The 19,485-nt window shown below is 37.2% G+C and overlaps 1 non-coding gene across 1 annotated transcript; it reads right to left on the reverse strand.

Annotated features, from left to right (window-relative positions):
- Nucleotides 1-18,824: 18,824 nt before the first annotated feature.
- On the reverse strand, nt 18,825-18,952 carry LOC111549875. Its single transcript, XR_002733857.1, has one exon. It is a non-coding gene; the product is annotated as a small nucleolar RNA ACA64 (small nucleolar RNA).
- Nucleotides 18,953-19,485: the final 533 nt, after the last annotated feature.

Here is a 19,485-nt window from a genome sequence, read left to right on the forward strand (position 1 = left end):
AGATGACTAACTCAAAGGTTGGAATCCCTGAGGATATGGCTGGATAGAAATGTGTGTTGTACCTCATCTATGCCTACTAACACTTGCCTTCCTTTAGGCTGTTTTGAGGTCTGGGGCTTCAGTTGTCTGTTCTTCTTTGGAGACTGGCTAAAATCACAAAGGGCTTCTGGGCTTTGGTCTTGTATGTGAATATTTGTTTTGGTTTATAGGTCATTGTTCATATACTCCTTTGGTTTATATTCAGAGCATGATAGAAACTTTTTTGTTTGTTTAACCTTCTCTCCCAAGGTAAACATGGAGCTATATACTCAGAAAGAAAGGAACCAGTAGAGACAAAAACAGACATCTTACTCTGGAAGCTCTTTTTGCCCTGTCTTTCTCATCTTTGTTCATTAGATTTTTATGTGGTCTTTCTTAGGAGTGGGTAGGAGAGACCCTTGTGACTAGCCACAGACTGGGCCAGAGAGACAGGCCTCCTGCCTCTGTCCTGAGCCTAATCTCTGAGCAAGTCAGCAGAAGGTTCCTCCCAGGCAGTGGGAAAGATGCTGCCCCGTTTACAGCCCGCTCTAGTCCCTTGGTTCCAGGGGAAGGCCTGCTGCTTCCAAAGCCCACCCATTCTTACCAGCATCCAAAACTCCTTCTAGGTGCAAATTTCAGGGGAAAAAAGCTGGTAAATGGGAAAGTTTGCTCTTTGCTTGGCTAAAGTTTGATGATAAAATGTTTTAAGCATTCTATGGTCAAAAGCTGCTTAATTAAAAGCTAAAATCCAGGCTGTAATATTTTTTAAAGGCCTCTGATTTTTCCCTTTTGAATCCTGTTTCTCCTGTTAGTTACTTTTAAGTCAGCTGGACTTCTTTTTCTTGAACTCCTACTAACTAGATCTTCATTGGCCTTTTTGTGAAACTTAAGCTCTCCTGAAACTGGTTACTTTAAGACCCATTCTTGCATTTACTTCTGCTTCTCCTTCCTTTTGCCACCTTTGTCAGCCCCTAGTTCTTTTATTTGAAGGTTAAGGACTAAAAAATTTCTGAGAGAAAACATCAGAGCCTCGGGTATCACAGGAAGTGATCTAAAGGAGACTTCTAGTGACCCTGAGACCTACAGAGGAACACACAAAAAATGTGCCACTGACATCTTTACTGGGGATTTCTGCCTTCCTTACAGAGTCTCAAGATACACAGATGGGCTCATCTCAGGTCTGAAATTTTGCTCTTTTTTTGTATTGAGCAACCTAATTAATTTGGCTTTGGATGCACACGTGTATGTGTGTTGCATATTGTGTCTACATGTTTGTTTCTATACATGCGTTTATATATTATCTACATGGTACCAAATTGACATAGAGATAAAATGAGCATGTATGAACTAAATAATTAAGCCCAAATACATTTCAAAGTTTATTTGACTTAAATAAATCCTTAGGAAATTAGATGAGTTAAAGATTGTTGGTTTAGTAGAAACATTTTATCTTCTGAATTATCAGCAAAACACCTCAGTAGTTTTTGTTTGGATGGTAACTACCTGTTATACATGTGCTATATAATAATTAATAGAAAAAAAACCAAGATGACTAAACTGTGTCTAACATCTGATAAAATTTTTCAAACATATGGGAAAACTGGATAGCCACATATAGAAGAATGGGAAAAAGTATTTACAAAATATGCATACAACAGAGGATTAATATCCAGAATCTAAAAGGAACTCAAACAAGCCAGAAAAATAAAATAAAATAAAATAAAAATAAAATAAAATAAAATAAAATTGCATCAATAAGCGGGCAAATGACATGAATAGTTTCTTCTCAAAAGAATATACACAATGACCAAGAAATATATGAACAAGAATTCAACATCACTACATCTTCAGATCTAGTCATCAGGGAAATGCAAATTAAAACTGCAATGAGATAACACCTTACCCCATCCAGAGTGGCCATCGTTAAAACATCAAAAAAAAAAACAATATATGTTGGCATGGATGGTGAAAAGGGAATGCCTATATAATGTTGGTGGGAATGTAATTAGTACAACCTCTATGGAAAACAGTGTGAATATTTCTCAAAAAACTAAAAATTCATCTACCATTCAATCCAGCAATCCAACTACTGGGTATCTACCCCCCAAAAAGGAAGTCTATATACATCTATATATAAATGCCTGCATGTGGATGTTTATCACAGCACAATTTACAACTGGAAGGATATGGAACTACCTAAGTTTCCATCAGCCAAAGTGTAGATAAATAAAAAGTGGGCCGGGTGTGGTTGCTCACGCCTGTGATCCCATCACTTTGGGAGGCCAAGGCGAGCGGATCATGAGGTCAAGAGATTGAGACCATCCTGGCCAACATGGTGAAACCTGGTCTCTACTAAAAATATGAAAATTAGCTGGGCATGGTGGTGTGCACCTGTAGTTTCAGCTACTTGTGAGGCTGAGGCAGGGGATTCCCTTGAACCCAGGAGGTTGCAGGGAGCCGAGATCATACCACCGCACTCCAGCCTGGTGACAGAGTGAGACTCTGTCTCAAAAAAATAAATAAATAAAGGAAGAAATAAAGAAAACTTGTTATATAGATACATAGAATACTACTCAGCTGTAAGAAAAGAATGAAATATTGTCTTTTGCAGCAACTTGGATAGAGCTAGAGGCCATTGTTCTAAGAGAAGCAACTTAGGAATGGAAAACTTGTATGTTCTCACTTATAAGTGAGAGCTAAGATGTGGGTCTGCAAAGGCATGCAGAGTGGCATAGTGGACATTGAAGACTCAAAAGTCAGGAGGGTAGGAAGGGGCTGAGGGATTAAAAAACTACATATTGGATATGATGTATATAGTACATTGGGTGATTGGTGCACTAAACTCTCAGGCTTCACCATTATACAATTCATCCATGTAACCCAAAATCACTTTTACTCAAAATGATTGAAATAAAAAATACATGAAATAAAATAAAGTAAAAAAATTTCCAAGCCTAATTTTTAAGGATTAATACATCAAAGAGATATAAATGGGATATAAGTTGGTAAATATACTTTTTTCATGGATAATCATACTTATATTTACTTAAAAGATTTCCCAAGTCACTTTAGCAATATACCCTTCTAGTTTTGCTAAGTTAACGATAGATATTCATCACATTTCTAGATTATTTCTAAGTAATATACAATACTAAAACATTAACAGGAGATTTAAGTTTATCTACTTTTGGTTTCTTATTACAAAGAAACAAAATAGATTTAGATCTGTTAGTAAATATGTTCTGTTCCAATTTTTTAAAAAATATTGTTCCATTAAGAAAGACACATTTTTATAAATTATAAAACAGTGTTCATAATTTTATTGTTGGTTTACAGTTGCTAAAAATTGAAGCTCTAATTAATGTAGTTAATTAAAACTACTAAAAATAAGAAAAACAATTTTGTACATACAGTTTACAAGGATGTGTTTTTGGTGAGGAAGGCTATAAGGAATGCATGAAGATACGGATTTTGTTTAAGGAAAATCATTTTTTTTTAGTGTAGAGTACACTTAAATATTGTTACAAAATGAACAAGTGGAGAAAAATTGTTGTAGGTAAAACTAAATGAATATGAAAAGTTGGAAAAATAAAAGAGAGTAAAAGAAAATCTTATATGGTTAAACAAACTCAAGCTAAATGAATGTATTAAAGGGTTTTAATATTGAGCCTTAATATAAAAAGTACACTGAAACAAAATTAGAATTTGGTTTTCTCTTTTTTTAAAAAAAATTGAGCACTCACTCTCCCATGATATTTCTCCCTTGCCTGTTAGATCAATTTTGTATGCCTTTTTCTATTATTCTGACTATCATAAATTCATTTTCACTACATCTTCAGAGGGTAAAGGAGAAATTTTCCCTCCTTAAATCTACAACTTGAAGATCAATTCTTACATTAGTGATCTAAAATTGCAGTGAAAGCCTGGGTACTACCCTTAAGCCACAGCAGTGTATTAGAAAGCAGCTAGGTAAAGACAGGACATGTCTATTTTGTCAGGTAATATTATTGTTCAAAATCATTGATTCTCCTATTTGTAAGCACTTATAGATCCTTGTGTTTGCCTTATAATTGGCAGTACAGCTGTGTAGATGACATGAACTTTCCTGTCCTATTCTTAAATTTGTCTAGTGCTATTACGGGAAGTCAGGGACCCCGAACAGAGGGACCGGCTGAAGCCGTGGCAGAAGAATATAAATTGTGAAGATTTCGTGGACATTTATTAGTTCCCTCAAATTAATATTTCTATAATTTCTTATGCCTGTGTTTACTGCAATCTCTGAACATAAATTGTGAAGATTTCATGGACACTTATCACTTCCCCAGTCAATACCCCTGTGATTTCCTATACCTGTCTTTACTTTAATCTCTTAATCCCGTCATCTTCTTTGTAAGATGAGGAGGATATATGTCGCCTCAGGTCCCAGTGATGATTGCGTTACACTGCACAAATTCTTTGTAGAGCATGTGTGTTTGAACAATATGAAACCTGGGCATCTTGAAAAAAGAACAGGATAGCAGCAGTGTTCAAGGAACAAGAGAGATAAAACTTCTGGTTGCCGGTGAGCCGGATGGAACAGAAACGTATTTCTCTTCTTTCAAAGGCAAATAGGAGAACTATCACTGAATTCTTTTTCTCAGCAAGGAACATCCCCGAGAAAGAGAATGCGCCCTGAGGGTAGATTTATAGACTGCCCGCTTAAGGCTGCCTTTAAGGCAACTGCCTTTTATGGTAGAAACCGAAGGGATGAAATAAGCCCAGGTCTCCTGTAGTGCTCCCAGGCTCATTAGGACAAGGAAATTCCCACCTAATAAATTTTGGTCAGACAGGTTGTCTGCTCTCAAACACTGTTTCCTGATAAGATGTTATCAATGACAATGCATGCCTGAAACTTCATTAACAATTTTAATTTCGCCCCATCCAGTGGTCCTGTGATCTTGCCTTGCCTCCATTTGCTTTGCGATATTTTATTACCTTGTGAAGTATGTGATCTCTGTGACCCACACCCTATTTGTGCACTCCCTCCTCTTTTGAAAATCGCTAATAAAAACTTGCTGGTTTTACGGCTGGGGGAACATCACGAAACCTGCCGACATGTGATGTCTCCCCTGGACACCCAGCTTTAAATTTCTCTCTCTTGTACTCTTTCCCTTTATTTCTCAAACCAGCTGAGACACCTAGGAAATAGAAAAGAACCCATGTTAACCATCGGGGGTGGGTTCCCCCGATACAGTGCAATTTGAGTGAATATGATATAAGCCATGTTGGAGCAGAAGCTTTAAATAGGATGACATGGTAATCTTGCTTCTGCTTCCTGCTCTGAGAATGGTGCTTTCCAAATAGAGGCTGCTTCTTTAGCCTGGAAATCTAGCTGAGAAGATGGACAGAGCAGCGCACAATGGGAGCAGACCCTCAGGTGGCCTGAAGCCTACATGCAATATGAACAAGAAACATAACTTTGTTTCATATAACACTGAGATTTTGAGGTAGTTTGTTACTCCAGCAAAGCCACCAAATACATGTGCTTATACGAATGCTAATGCGTGTACCTAGAGGTTTGTGGTTCTGTGACCTTTTATTCTGACTCTGTACAAATACACGATTGTGTTGTATATTAATAGAAAAGTTTAATTTATGTACATTTAGTAATTTTATTTTGGTTAGTAATACTGAATAATCTCATAATAAATATAAGTAATTTGAACAGGCTGCCTTTTATTGGTTTGCACATATTATATTAAAACCAGTGAAGTAAATTTAATGTACTATTTCAGATTTCACAATGCCTTTCAAGAACAGTTCTATAAATAACTAGAAGAAATACTTTGCTAATATATTTTGAGTTGGTAAATGGCTGTATTGGTAAAGCCTAATTTCAAGCTTTAATTTTAAATGATAGGAACTCAAATCACACCAGCTTAAGCAAATCCTAATACATAAATATATAAATAAATATTATAAAATATGTGTGCATGTATGCGTGTGTGTGTGTATGTGTGTGTGTTAGAGCAAATATTAATTAGCTTGTGTAACTGAAAAATGTAGTTTGAAGCATGACTGGATCCAAGATCTCAAACGATGTCATCAGCATTCCAGCCCCACTTCTTCTTCACTTTGTCTTTTTCTTCTCCTTTTTCTTATGTTTGTCTTACTCTGATTTATTTCTATTTCTGAACTATGCCTCCCTTTTTTGGCTCAATTCTTAGCTCTGGCGGTGAGAGTCTCATCAGAAGCCACTGAGACTGAGAATATGGGATGAGGTTGCATAAAGAAAAATCAAGGTGCTATTATCAGAAGAGGGATAAATGTTAAGAGGGCAAAAAGAAAAAAAAAATCAATTGTAGGAGTAAATGCCACAAAGCATGCTCAAGAAAACACAGGTGCTTGCTAAATTGTAACAAGAGTGAGAAGAGTTAAATGTGGGGCATTTGTTTTGCTGAGTGAATGATGCTAATTTGGGGCCAGAGCTGAATTGTTCATGACAACAAAGTAGAAGAAAGGAAGGCCACCTGATCCTCCTGATAGTATACAGGCTTTTCTATATACTAAAGGAATGTTACCCAACTACTTATTTAAAAATACCAGTTCAAACAGGGGCCATTATCAACTTAAGAGCTTGTCAGGGGAATCTTAAAACTTGCTTTAGCACTGTCTGTAGAATTTTGGTTTCTATACACATTACAAGGCTTTGTTATTCAAGATTTAGGTGGGAAGAATTAAAAAGGTGTCTATCAGAAAATGGCATCATTAGGTCGAAACTTTCTCTCAATTTAATTCTTTTGGTAGTACTTTGTGTGCATGATTCAGTATCTTTCCCTTTATTTAAGAAATAAAATCAAATATGTAAAAATATAGACTTTTAAAATACAGTCTCCCAGTTGTCTGTTGCAGCCTCAGGCCCCCTTTTTCTCCTCCATTGTTCTCTTAATTGCTACTTCAAAGCAATTAGTTAGGTATTTATACACAAATATATGCAAATGAAAGGGGTTTAATATAAGTGATTTCTACTACTAGTTAATTTCTACTTTTGGGTCTACTGATAAGATCTGGAAAACTGCTTTATTTGGTACCCTTACCCCTTGGGGCATTAAAAAAGCATGGTGTGAAAGCCACCTAAATACCTCAAAAGTACTGCCATTGTTAAGATTGTACTTCAACTTGGAAAGTGTTTTTGAATTGTTGTCTCCATTGTCTGCCTGGCACTGTCTCAGAGAGAATGTTATGTTGAAGATTACATTATTTGTTACTGAGTAGATTAGTTATTCAGGATCCAGAATGGCATTTGAAATACTGTAATCAATATGGGAATGGTTAGGAAGGAAAGAAGTAATCACAAGAAAAATAAATGGAATTGATTGATGAACCATAGTTTCAAAGCAATCAGAAAATATTTATTAAATATTATGAGTGGAGAGAGATGCAATGAATAAATTAAATACATATATTTGAAGCTTCTGAGAATCACCAGATAATGTGTGAAGTGGACGGGGTAGTTAAAATGTAGCAATTATAGTTTTTCTTGATGTGCTAGGTTAAAGGATGTCTGCTATATCTTTGCTAACCTACCATTGAGGGGGTGAGTCTATTTTCTATCTTCTTGGAGTTGAGTTTGCTTTAAATAATTTGGCTGATCAATGAATGCAGTGAAAGTGGTCTTCTGGGACTTCTGAGGCTAGGTCAGAATGAGTCTTGCAGCTTACATTCAACTGAAAGAATACTCATTCTGGGAACTCTACTGCTCTGCCAATGAGGAAGCCCAAGCATCCTGTGAATGGGCCTTTATGGATCACAACGAAGTTACCCTAACAAAAGACTAGGCCAAGTTCTCAGACAACAGCCAGCACCAACTTGCTAGCCATATGAGGGAGCCATCTTAAAAATGCATCCACTGGTACTAGCCATGCCACCTCAGCTAACATTTCAGGGATTAGGAAGGAAACACCCAGCTAAGCACTTCCCCAGTTCCTCATCCACAAAAATCATGATCCAAAGAAATTGTGTTTTTAGACCACTGAGATTTGAAATAGTTTGTTATGTATCAACAGGTAATGGGAACACTGGATATGGATTAAAACAAACACCCAAACAGCTGGCTTTGAGAAAGCAGTGGTGTTACATGTAAAACTTCCTTTGCAAAGCTAAATACGTGATCTATTCAGACAGTTTAAACACAGGAAATGATTACATTCAGTTTGCAATGCTAAAAAGAGCATTTAATTGGTAAGATTCCCTTCCTCACATTTTAAGTTCGGCTCTTTCAGTCTCTTTTCACCAGTGGAAGGCCTGAAGGAGAGGGAGGAGCACGTTGCTGAGGATAAATATCCTGGCCAGGACTCCAATGTCCTCTGCACAACCTACAGATGCCTCAGTGACTAATCTTCATCTGCAGATAATTCAGAAACAGGGCAGATCCCTTGGATTTGAAAATGGGAACTAAAACTCATCCATCTTTTCCTGATGGCTAAACAGGCTATTATTAGCAGGCCAGATGATTTAATAGGTCGGGGATGGAAAGGCACATGTTGATAATTAAACACTCCAGAGTTCCATTCCAAAGCAAGTGTCCTTTAACAACTCGCCTCAGGTTTGTTTGCTGTAAAAACACTTATCCTCCACTTTCATGTCTCTGGAATATGTGCAGGCATCAACCTAAACTTTTCTGATGGATTGAAATGTGGTTTGTCAAACCAATATGCAATTGTTTGGGTGACATGTTACATGGAATTAACTGTCCTAAATCAGCTTTATAAATTTATAAGTGTATAAATCTCAAAAAGAAACGAGACCAGTCTTTCAGCAAATATAAATCAAGGTCTAATAGATTGTGATAGAGTCATATGAGAAATGTAGCTTAGTGCTGGCTCTGACTAGTGATTGTCTGACCTGGAGCAAGAGCTAGGAACTGAATGTTTGTGCTCCCCCCACTCCCCGCCCCAAAACTAATAATCCCTAATGTGATGGTATTTGAAGGTGGGACTTCTGGGAAAAATTAGATTATGAAGGCAGAGCCCTCATAATAGGATTAGTGCCCTTATAAGAACACATAGAAGAGAGTTGGCTGGCTTTCTCTCTCTCTCTTACGTGAGGAAACCACAAGAGAACCCTCACCAGACACCGAATCTCCTGGCACCCTGATCTTGGGCTTCCCAGTCTCCAGCTCTGTGAAAAATACATGTTGCTCAAGTCGCCCAGTCTATGGTATGATATAGTTTGATCATTTGAAAGATTCTGATTCTAAAGTTCTGTCAATAACTAGAGTTTGCTTATTCTAGAAATTTCATTATCAAGCCAAATCCTTCTTTCAATGATAAATTGGCTCATGGAGTGGTTAATAGAAAATGATTTCTTTTTTTTTCTGCAGTCCTACACAACTATTTTCTCAGCCTTTTTATTTAACATATTACCTAGCACTCTTTTCAAAAATACGATTTTCTTTATAAGAGTTAATATTAATTTTACTCATGACTAATTGTGTCACACACTGTGCTCAAAGCTTTACAGGTGTAATGTGATGTATTCCTTCCAATAAATCATTGAGGTCAGATATAATCAGCTTTATTTTACAGATGAGATGATTAGATCACTGGGAGGCTGCATATCTTGCACAAGAGTGATGGAATTCAAACTCAAATCAAATTCTGTCTGATGCCAGAACCCCTACTCTTTTGGGTATTTGCCCTACAATCTTTAATTTAGATGTCTACATTGAGCCTAAAGACTAATCAAAACTTTTAAAGCAAAAATATTTTAATTATTTATATAGTTTGACCAGAAGTCATGTAAAATTGAAGGCTGCAATGGTGGCAAGCTCATGGAAAAGGGCTATTCTCTATGGGATGATATTTGCCTTGATCTCTTGAGTGATTATTTTCCATCCTCACCTTTTAATAGGCTTCAGGGAAGAATTGAACTACAATAGTGCAGGGAAAGAAAATCACATAGTTTTCTTCAAATATTCTTCAAATGTTCTTCCTGCTCTTTGAGGTAAGACTGCTTGATATTACTTTCTGCGCATTGTGGTATGTATTAGTGTATTCTCACACTACTATAGATAAATACCTGAGACTGGGTAATTTACAAAGAAAAGAGGTTTGATGGGCTCATGGTTCTGCGGGTTATGCAGGAAGCATGGCAGCATCTGCCTCTGGAGAGACCTCAGGGAGCCTTTAGTCATGGTGGAAGGCAAAGTGGGAATAGGTTTCTCACATGGCAGGAGCAGGACTAAGAGAGTGTTGGCAGGGAGAGGTGTCACACACTACTAAACAACCAGATCTCGTGAGAACTCGCTCACTACACAATAGCAAGGGGGGATGGTGCTATTCATAAGAACTCTGCCTCCATGATCCAATCACCTCCCACTTGGCCTAAACTTCAACATCGGAGATTACAATTTTACATAAGATTTGGTGAGGACACAGATCCAAACTATATCATGGTACTTCCAGGGAAGGGGCTTAATTATTTTAGTTAGAGTTGCTTTCTGAACATTCCTGGCTGTTTTACGTTTCTGAACTTATAAACTTCGATTCCTCCTTAACAATAGATTTCCATTGTTCTGAAAGAGTCACCACTATGACTTTAAGTTAAATGAAGGTAGAATAGATCCGTATTCCTTCTTATGAAAGATGCACTGAAACCTGCCTACCTGAGTAGAGCCCAAGCTCAGACTGAGGAAGCCTTGTTGCTTCTCCAGACTCACAACCTACTATGGATTGAACATCTGCATCCCCTAGCCCCAAATTCATATGTTGAAATCCTTACCACCGAGGCGATGGTATTAGAAAGTGGGGCCTTTGGGAGGTGATTAGGTCATAGGTACAGAACCTTCATGAATGAGATTAGTGTCTGTATAAAGCATGCCCAAGAGAGACCTCTCACAACTTGAACATGTAGTATCAGGTTAAGTTACAGGGATTTGTGAATACTATTTACTGTTTCACTCTGCCTGAACTTTTATTATGGCTTATCCTCCCACTCCATTTCTAATAATCCAGCAAACACAGAATCGTGGGTATTTTTGAAGAAAATGTGGCTTGTATATGACTATCTGAGCTACTAAAGCTGTGATAGTCCTGAACCTTGTTTTTACCTTCCTTTGAAAAGTAACCTGATTTGCTGCCCTTTTTTTTTTTTTTTAAAGATAGTTTTAACACCAACTCTGTACTTCATTTTAACTTCATGACCTCTAGCAAGACCTTATTTCCAAATAAGGACACATTCTGGCTGGTTAGGATTTCAACACATATTTTCTTTTTTGGTGAAGGTCGGGGGACATTTCATGTGATTAAAACAGTTTTTTTCTTTTTTTTTCCTGGGTTGTATTCACCCTTCTATAGAAGCAGGTGTGACTATAGCTCAATGGTTGGAGGGCAATGAGACAAGGGGGAACAAAACCCCAATTACATATTACCAAAGTAGTTTAAGTAAAGGCAAAAACACTAGGAACTCATTTCCCAACAAACTCCTGCCTTTCACAACAGAAATTTATTTCGCACAGTTCTGAAGGCTGGAAGTCTGAGATCAGGGTGTTGGCATGGTCGGTTTCTGGGGAGGGCTCTCCTCTTAGGTTCTTAGGTTGCAGACCTCATCCCTTTCTTGCTGTGTGCTCACATGAGCTCTTCTTTATGTGAATATATATATATAGAGAGAGAGAGAACAAGTTCTCTGGTGTCTTTTATAAGGCTACTAATCTCATCATAAGAGTCCCATCCTCATGAACTTATTTAATCCTAATTACCTCCCAAAGGCCCCATCTCCAAACACCATTGCACTGGGAGTTAGGGTTTCAACAAATAAATCTGGGGGTTACACATGTTCAGCCCATAACACCAAGAGATGTTCTGATTTATTTTATATCGAATGGAGCCTGTGTATCTGAACTTTTAAGCAATTGGGACACACAGTTACTTGGTCAAATTATTTTATTTTCCTTCCTTCCTTCCTTCCTCCCTTCCTTCCCTTCCTTCCCTCCTTCCCTCCTTCCCTCCTTCCTTTCCCTCCTTCTCTTCTCCTTTCCCCCTCCCTCCCTCCCCCCCCCCTCCCTCCCTCCCTTCCTTCCTTCCTTCCTTCCTTCCTTCCTTCCTTCCTTCCAACAGGGTATCACTCTGTTACCCAGGTTGGAGGGCAGTGATGCGATCTCGGCTCACTGCAACCTCTGCCTCCTGGGTTCAAGCCTCCTCCCACCTCAGCTAATATTTTATACTTTTTGGTAGAGACGAGATTTCATCATGTTGCCTAGGCTAGTCTCCAACTCCTGAGTTGAAGTGATCGGCCCACCTTAGCCTCCAATAATGCTGGGATTACAAGGGTAAGCCACCATGCCTGGTCCAAACTATTTTCACAGTCCTTTATCTCTATGGGAAAGTCTAGTAATTTTGTATTGCTGGTTAACACAAAAGACCACAGGCAAGCAGTCAGAAGCCACAGCATCTTTCTCCACCATTCCGATTGCTTGGTGCCTGTCTTGTCACCCTTCATCTTCTGTAAACACCTGAAGAAAAGTTACCCATTTCTGACAGCCCTTCTCTAAATCTCCTCAGAGGCAGCTACTTATTAAGCCCTTAAAAATACAAGCTGATTGGTCACATAGAATCTTGAATTATTCATTTCAACTCTTTTGCTTCAAAAACAGTACAAATAAAGCATCAATACATGCACATTATTAATACTCTTCTGTAATAAAGTAATCTCAGGAACACATTGGAAATTTTTACTGCATCTAAATTCTGTTACGCGTGTCCGTGTGAAGAGACCACCAAACAGGCTTTGTGTGAGCAGTAGAGCTTTTTCAATCACCTGGGTGCAGGCAGACTGAGTCCAAAAAAGGAGTCAGCAAAGGGAGATGGGGTGGGGCAGTTTCATAGGATTTGGGTAGGTAGTGGACAATTACAGTTAAAGAAGGTTTTCTCTTGCAGACAGGGGTGGGAGTCACAAGGTGCTGCATGGGGAGCTCCTGAGATTCATTGTCCAGGAGAAGGAATGTCACAAAGTCAATTGATCAGTTAGGATGGGGCGGGAACAAATCACAATGGTGGAATGTCATCACTTAAGGCAGGAACTGCCTATTTCACTTTTTTTGTGGTTCTTTGGTTGTTTCAGGCCATCTGGATGTATATGTGCAGGTCACAGGGGTTATGATGGCTTAGCTTGGGCTCAGAGGCCTGACAACTTCAGAGTCTAGGGGCTGAGGGGTTATGATGGCTTAGCTTGGGCTCAGAAGCCTGACAAATTCAGAATCTAAGGGCTGAGCCTGGACTAACCAAATAATAGAAATACTGAAAGACAAACTCAGCCTCTATTTTGTAATTAGTCTTTCTACGTATGTTTTTTATACTCTGGTGAATCTAAACAACTCCAATGTAGCAGAGCACTTAGTAGGTCAAATCTTATTCTAGTGTTGCTGTTAAATGTACTAGAATTGAAAATGGGATCAAAAGAGGTTTCCTTCTACAGAGCTAAATTATGGATAGAAGCTCGGGATAGGCAGTCTCAAGACCCTGTCCCTCCCCTTCAGTTTCATCCTTTGCATCATTGTTATGTAATATATATTTTTAAAAAGGTATTTTTAATGCCAATATCCTGGAAAATATATTATAAATATAATATTCTGAAATTCACAGCCTCCTCTCCCCAATCCCCTGCCACCAAATCAGAGTAAAAATCACTCACACGCTTCTGACTTCTGGAAAATAAGTTTCCTATCTGTCCATCCATTATAGGATTTTTCTATTAACTTAGCACACCCTGATTTGTTTGAAGAGATAAATTTCACCCCCAGCATTTCTTTAATAATCCTTTTTTACTTTCTTCTTATCTCTCCTCTTGCTGCTATTGTTTGATAGTGCCACTTAAACAGGTCTTTCCACAAGGTTACTCAAATTAAACATTAGCTAGCTCAAAAAAGTAGCTACAGAAAACTACTGACAGTATCTAGCAAGATAAACATCCACTTGCTAAACTTTTGAGATTTCTTTATTTCTACGTTGATTGTCTCAGGGGAGTGTTGTTTAAAGACCACCTGACTTGCTTTCTATTGTGTACTCAGATATTAGGCCTTCTGGTGCCAACCAGACCATGTGGCATTGGTAATTAACTAGATTTCAGCTCATTTGGTTGATAGCAAATTTAACATCTATATGTTCTTTGCCAAGTCTCAAGAGATGGAAACTCTTCATTTAGAGATTCATTTCTTTGAATTAAACAATAGCAAATATTAAAGAACAATTTCTCCTTTTATCTATGGTTCTCTAGGAAAGGCAAAACAAACAAACCCAAACCAAAAACAGTAACAAAAAACAACTTCTTAGCTAACATCTAAGTGAGAATCAGTTTATCATAGATGGTCCTCTTATAGAAAATGCAGATAAGCTGAAAGCCCTCCATGCACAAATGGAGGGGTGCTGGATACTACAGAAAGAAGATCAAGCCTCTAAAACAAAAGTTACAGGTCAGAGGTATCACAGGTAAACTTTCCATATTTAATCAAGGGCAAACCCTGAGTAGCAAGCTCTGTCTTAGGGCAAGAATGCTCTCTTCTCTGATTTTGTGGTGAGTGGACAGGGTCTTTATGTTCAGACATGGCTCTGAGGAATTGCTGGTGTCTCCGCTATTACTCATGAGATCGGGACAATATTGAAATTCATTGAGTTCAGTGTCACTATCTATGAAAAGTTCATAATAACATATAACTTTTAATAGTGCTGTTGGGGCAATCAGATGAAATAATGTTCCTAAAGTGTCTGGCTTGAATAGAGCCTGCATACATACCAGTCCACATCCAGCACAGAAATCTCCCTTCGGCTTCCTATACCTCTTCAGTTTTTTGCTGTTCTCCTCCCTTAGCAGCACATGAAAAAGGGATCTGTCATTTTGGCAGGGCATGATGAAAACTATGTTAGAGTTGCCTGAGAACTCGTAGCTCAACAGTTGGCTCTACCTATTTTCTCTCCTTGTTTCTTTCCTCTACCTCCCCAAAGGAAAAAGGAAGTGTGTGGCTGGGCTTTGAAGAAACAGGACTGACCGTTTCTAACATCAGCAGTATTAACATCAAAAAGCCACTGGGAATTCCACATCCTATTTTCTATGATATACATGTACAGATAGCCAAAGACCTTTAGAAAACACCAGAAGAAAACCAGGAGAACTTAACTTTTACCTTATTATATACTATAGCACATAATAATAGTATTATATTATTAAATATGCCATATTATTCTATAGAATATAATGTATAGAATAGTATGAGACAATTGCATAACATATAGAATAATATAGTATATAGAATAATGTAGATATGCTGAGCATAATTTATTAAATATTACAGGGTAGTATTATATGATAATGCTATACTATTATTTAATACTTTATTAAATAGCATGCATATATATATATACACACACCTATATTACTGCATATACCTCTAGAATGCAGGGGAAGGTGCTTTTTACAATTAGGTGGCAGCAAATGTGGGAGACAATGAAGAATCCTTCGTGACAACCTGTGCACGGTTCATGGGAAGTCAGTTTTCATGTAATGTGGAATTCAGGTGAAATAAGCGTGTATTGGGGTGTGTGTGTGTATATATAAATAAGGGCAAATAGAAGGAAGAAGATGGAAGCAAGAAGAAAGCAAATTTTGAAGGCTTCAGTTGCACAGGATCAGTCAATGTGCCTTCTGGAACCCTCCAGGTTGGATTGCCTAGATGAGAGCAAGACTATTTTCTTTTGATCTTTCAGTCACTCCCTTTGTAAGTATAAAATAATAATACCGATCCGGGGAAGAGGATAATGGTTTCTCGGTCAAAATGTTATTTGTCATTGGAATTTATTTCCTTGTTGCTTGATTTTTACGTCACTGTCCCAGGTCTTCAATATTCATCAGGTCCAAGGAAGTCGTTGGGACACGCATGAAAGGGATTGTCTGCCAGGACTCATGCACCACCTCCCTGCCCCTCCTGCTTTCTACCCTTGATATAAAACAATAATTTTGATTTTTACTCCCTGACAAGATTGTGAATTAGTATAATATGCCTCTGTCTCCCGAAGCTTGTCCTGGTGATATAACTTAGGAGAGAAGTGTTAGATACACAAAAGCATCACAATGTCAACCATCTTGGAGAGATAGGAAGCAGTATTAACCAAAAGAAGGACCATATGGAGATTGCTGTGGGGGGAAACTCCATTGTCATCTGCATTGAGAGGACAAGACACAGGAGAGCTTCTGTGAATTAGAGGAGCAATAACAGCAAGGAGACATCATCAGAGTGACAGGGTGGATACTAGAAGAAAAGAGAGGACCCAGCAGTTATAAAATTGACTCAGGAGGCACACAGGAAATAAAAATATGAATTAAAATTAAAAATTCAATAGAAAGGATAAATAGCAAAGTGTATCCAGCTAAAATATAGTGCCGACCTAGAACATGGGGTTTGGGTGTTACCACAAGACAGCAGGAAGGAATAGAGAGATAGAAATTTTTTTTTTAAGTTAAGAGATATAAAGAAGGGAACTGTAAGTTTTCACATTTTTATGACAAGCTTTTTTTTTAAAGGAAAGAGAGGACACAAATGGAGGTGAAAATCTATTTTATGAAATAAGGTGTGAGAGTTAATTAAATTAGAGGATAATGAAATACCTCAGATTGAAAAATATTAGTGTGCTGAAAAATTAGATAAGGAAAATCCACAATAGACAACTTATGGTGAATGATAAGAATAAAAATGGCAATAATAATATGTTAAAATTTTTCAGAAAAAAAAAAGAAGATCATTTAATATTTAGCTTCTCCACAGCAATACAAGGAAAACTAAAGGGGCAACGTTTTCAAAGTGTTAAACAAAATTAAACTTAAAAATTTTAATAGGATAAATTTTAAAAATAAAGCTATTTTCAGTTCTCATGAGGTTTACCCTACACAACCCTCTTTGAGAAAATTCTTGGGGGAAGTACTCAGGCAAGAAGAGAAATGATTTCTAGCAGAAACACACAGACACAGACATGTACACACATGAAATGTACATGAAATAAGTACATGAAATTAGGAATGAGTAAATAATTCTGTCAAGTTTATTGTCTAAAGAAGCAAAGACAGTATATATTTCCTAGAGAAGTGAAGATGATACATATCTGAGGCTACTGAGGTATCTTCAATTACTATATGGGTATAGGGGAAGAGACAGTAACTAATACATTTAAAATGATATTTTAATATACACTTACAAGTTAAACATAATTAATCAAAGGCTAAAAATAGAGCATATATCAAGAAGAAGTCATAGAGGGGATAAACACATAATAGATTTAGCACTGAATGACAATGCAAATGCATTTCTAAGAGGGAAATTAATAAGCATTCAATTTAGAAAGTTGGACAAAGCAAACAGAAGAAGAAAACCAATGAAGCAAGCGGGGAGCCAATCATAATTAAGGAATACATGAGCATGCAACCCCCAGGGGCAGAGATTTTAGTCTGCTTTGTCCATTGCTAAATCTGGGTGCCTAGAACAGTGCCAAGCAAATGACAGGGGGCTCAATCAATATTTAATAAGTAAATGAATAAGTAAACCCAATAATATGTAAAGAATATTAGCAAAAAATGTATTTTTAAAGGATTCGTATAGTAAAAATATCTCCGGCAAGACATATAGAACAAAATAAAAGAGAATATAAAATCAATATGATACAGAAAAATAATGAATATATGTATGCAAGGGGTTTAAAAATAATACAAATTTTATTATAGCAGCTATACATTAACACATTTGAATATATTTGAAATCTAGAAAGAAGAGAGACAGTTGTATAAAAATATAAAAGGCCAAAATTGGAGCAAGAAGAGTAAAAACCCTGAATAGACCAATAATCATTAGAGAAATTGAAATGGTAATTTCAGGCTTTCCTCAAACGATGCCTCAAGTCCAAATGGCTTCATAGCTGAGTTCTTCCATACTTTCAAGGGATAGATGGTTCCTAACTTATAAAGACTTTTTAGAAAACTAAAAAAAAAAAAGGTTTTAGAAAACTAAAGTTTTGATGAGGCTAATATATATTGAATAAAGAAAATGCAAAATAAGATATTTATAGATTCCTGTTATCTATCACCACATATAAGACTAATCATGTAACTATATTCTGTAGTTGGCAGTGTGCATTTTCTGTTTTAAATTTAAAACTAAATTGTATTGTACATATTTAAGGTATACTATGGGGCATACATAGGTAGTAAAATGGTTACTATAGTGAAGCAAATTAACACATCCATCATCTCAAATGTTTACCCCAACCCCTTGTTTTTTGTTGTCAAGAGCAGCTAAAAGCCACCCATTTTGCAAAAATTCTAAATACTGTACAATATTATTACCTATAGCCCTCATGTTGTACCTTAGATCTCTAGACCTATTCATCTTACATATCTACTATTTTGTATCCTCTGATTTACATCTTTTCATTGTTGTATTCTCTATGTTTGTATATTTGACTCTTTAAAGAAAATGATTCCACAGAGATTTGTGATCATATGGTATTTTTCTTTTTGTGTCTGGCTTAATTCACTTAGCATATAATGTCCTCCAAGTCCATCCATGTTTTAGCAAATGATAGGATTTCCTTTTCTATTATTATTATAATTTTTTTAGACAAACAGTTTTATTTGAAAGGGGGAACAGCCGAGTCCCCCCGACCCCGTGGTCCTGACGACGTCAGTCTCAGGCGTGGGAGGACCAGTGTCCTGAGGAGAGAAGACAGGGTTAGGGGTCGGTAGCCGGAGTCAGCAATCAGGGTCCAGACCATGCGAGCTACCGCAACCGCAGCGGCTGTCGGGGCCTGGGTTTCGCCGCCGCACGTGGAGCAGCGCGCAGTGAGCTGACGCCCCCAGGAGGCTCTGAGCGTGGAATCTCACCCGTGGCCAGGGCCAAAGCCGAGGGTGTTTTTCAACCAACGCTGGGGATTTCCTTTTCTAAAGCTGAGTAATATTCAGTTGTGTGTGTGTGTGTATGTTATAGTTTTTGATTTATTTATCTGCTAAATAATTATTGCAATCCATATAACTGTTTTAATTGCTGCAAAAGATTCATTTACTAAATTTCAATGTAATTTTTGGTATAAACTCAGAAAATCAGTGGTAGAATGAAACTTCCCTAACTTAATAAAGATCATATAATTAAAACTTACAATAATTTCATATTTAATAAAAAAATTTAAACCACATCACTTCAGGTTTGTGAATCAGAGAATGATGTCTTTTATAATCACTCTTGTTTAACACAGTACTGGATTTCCTGACTAATGCTACAAGAAAAAAGAAGAAATAAGAAATGTAAAGATTAGAAGAGGACAAATACAATTTAGGATTCGAGTAAGATGGTCATCTATATAGGAAATCCAGCATACTCCCAAGATGAAATATTAGACTTAGTTAAATAATTAGGCTATCTGATATAAAATCAATTTATAAAAATCAATAGTGTCGCTT

This window comes from Piliocolobus tephrosceles, chromosome 3, assembly GCF_002776525.5.
Source record: "Piliocolobus tephrosceles isolate RC106 chromosome 3, ASM277652v3, whole genome shotgun sequence".
Taxonomy (NCBI): Eukaryota; Metazoa; Chordata; class Mammalia; order Primates; family Cercopithecidae; genus Piliocolobus; species Piliocolobus tephrosceles.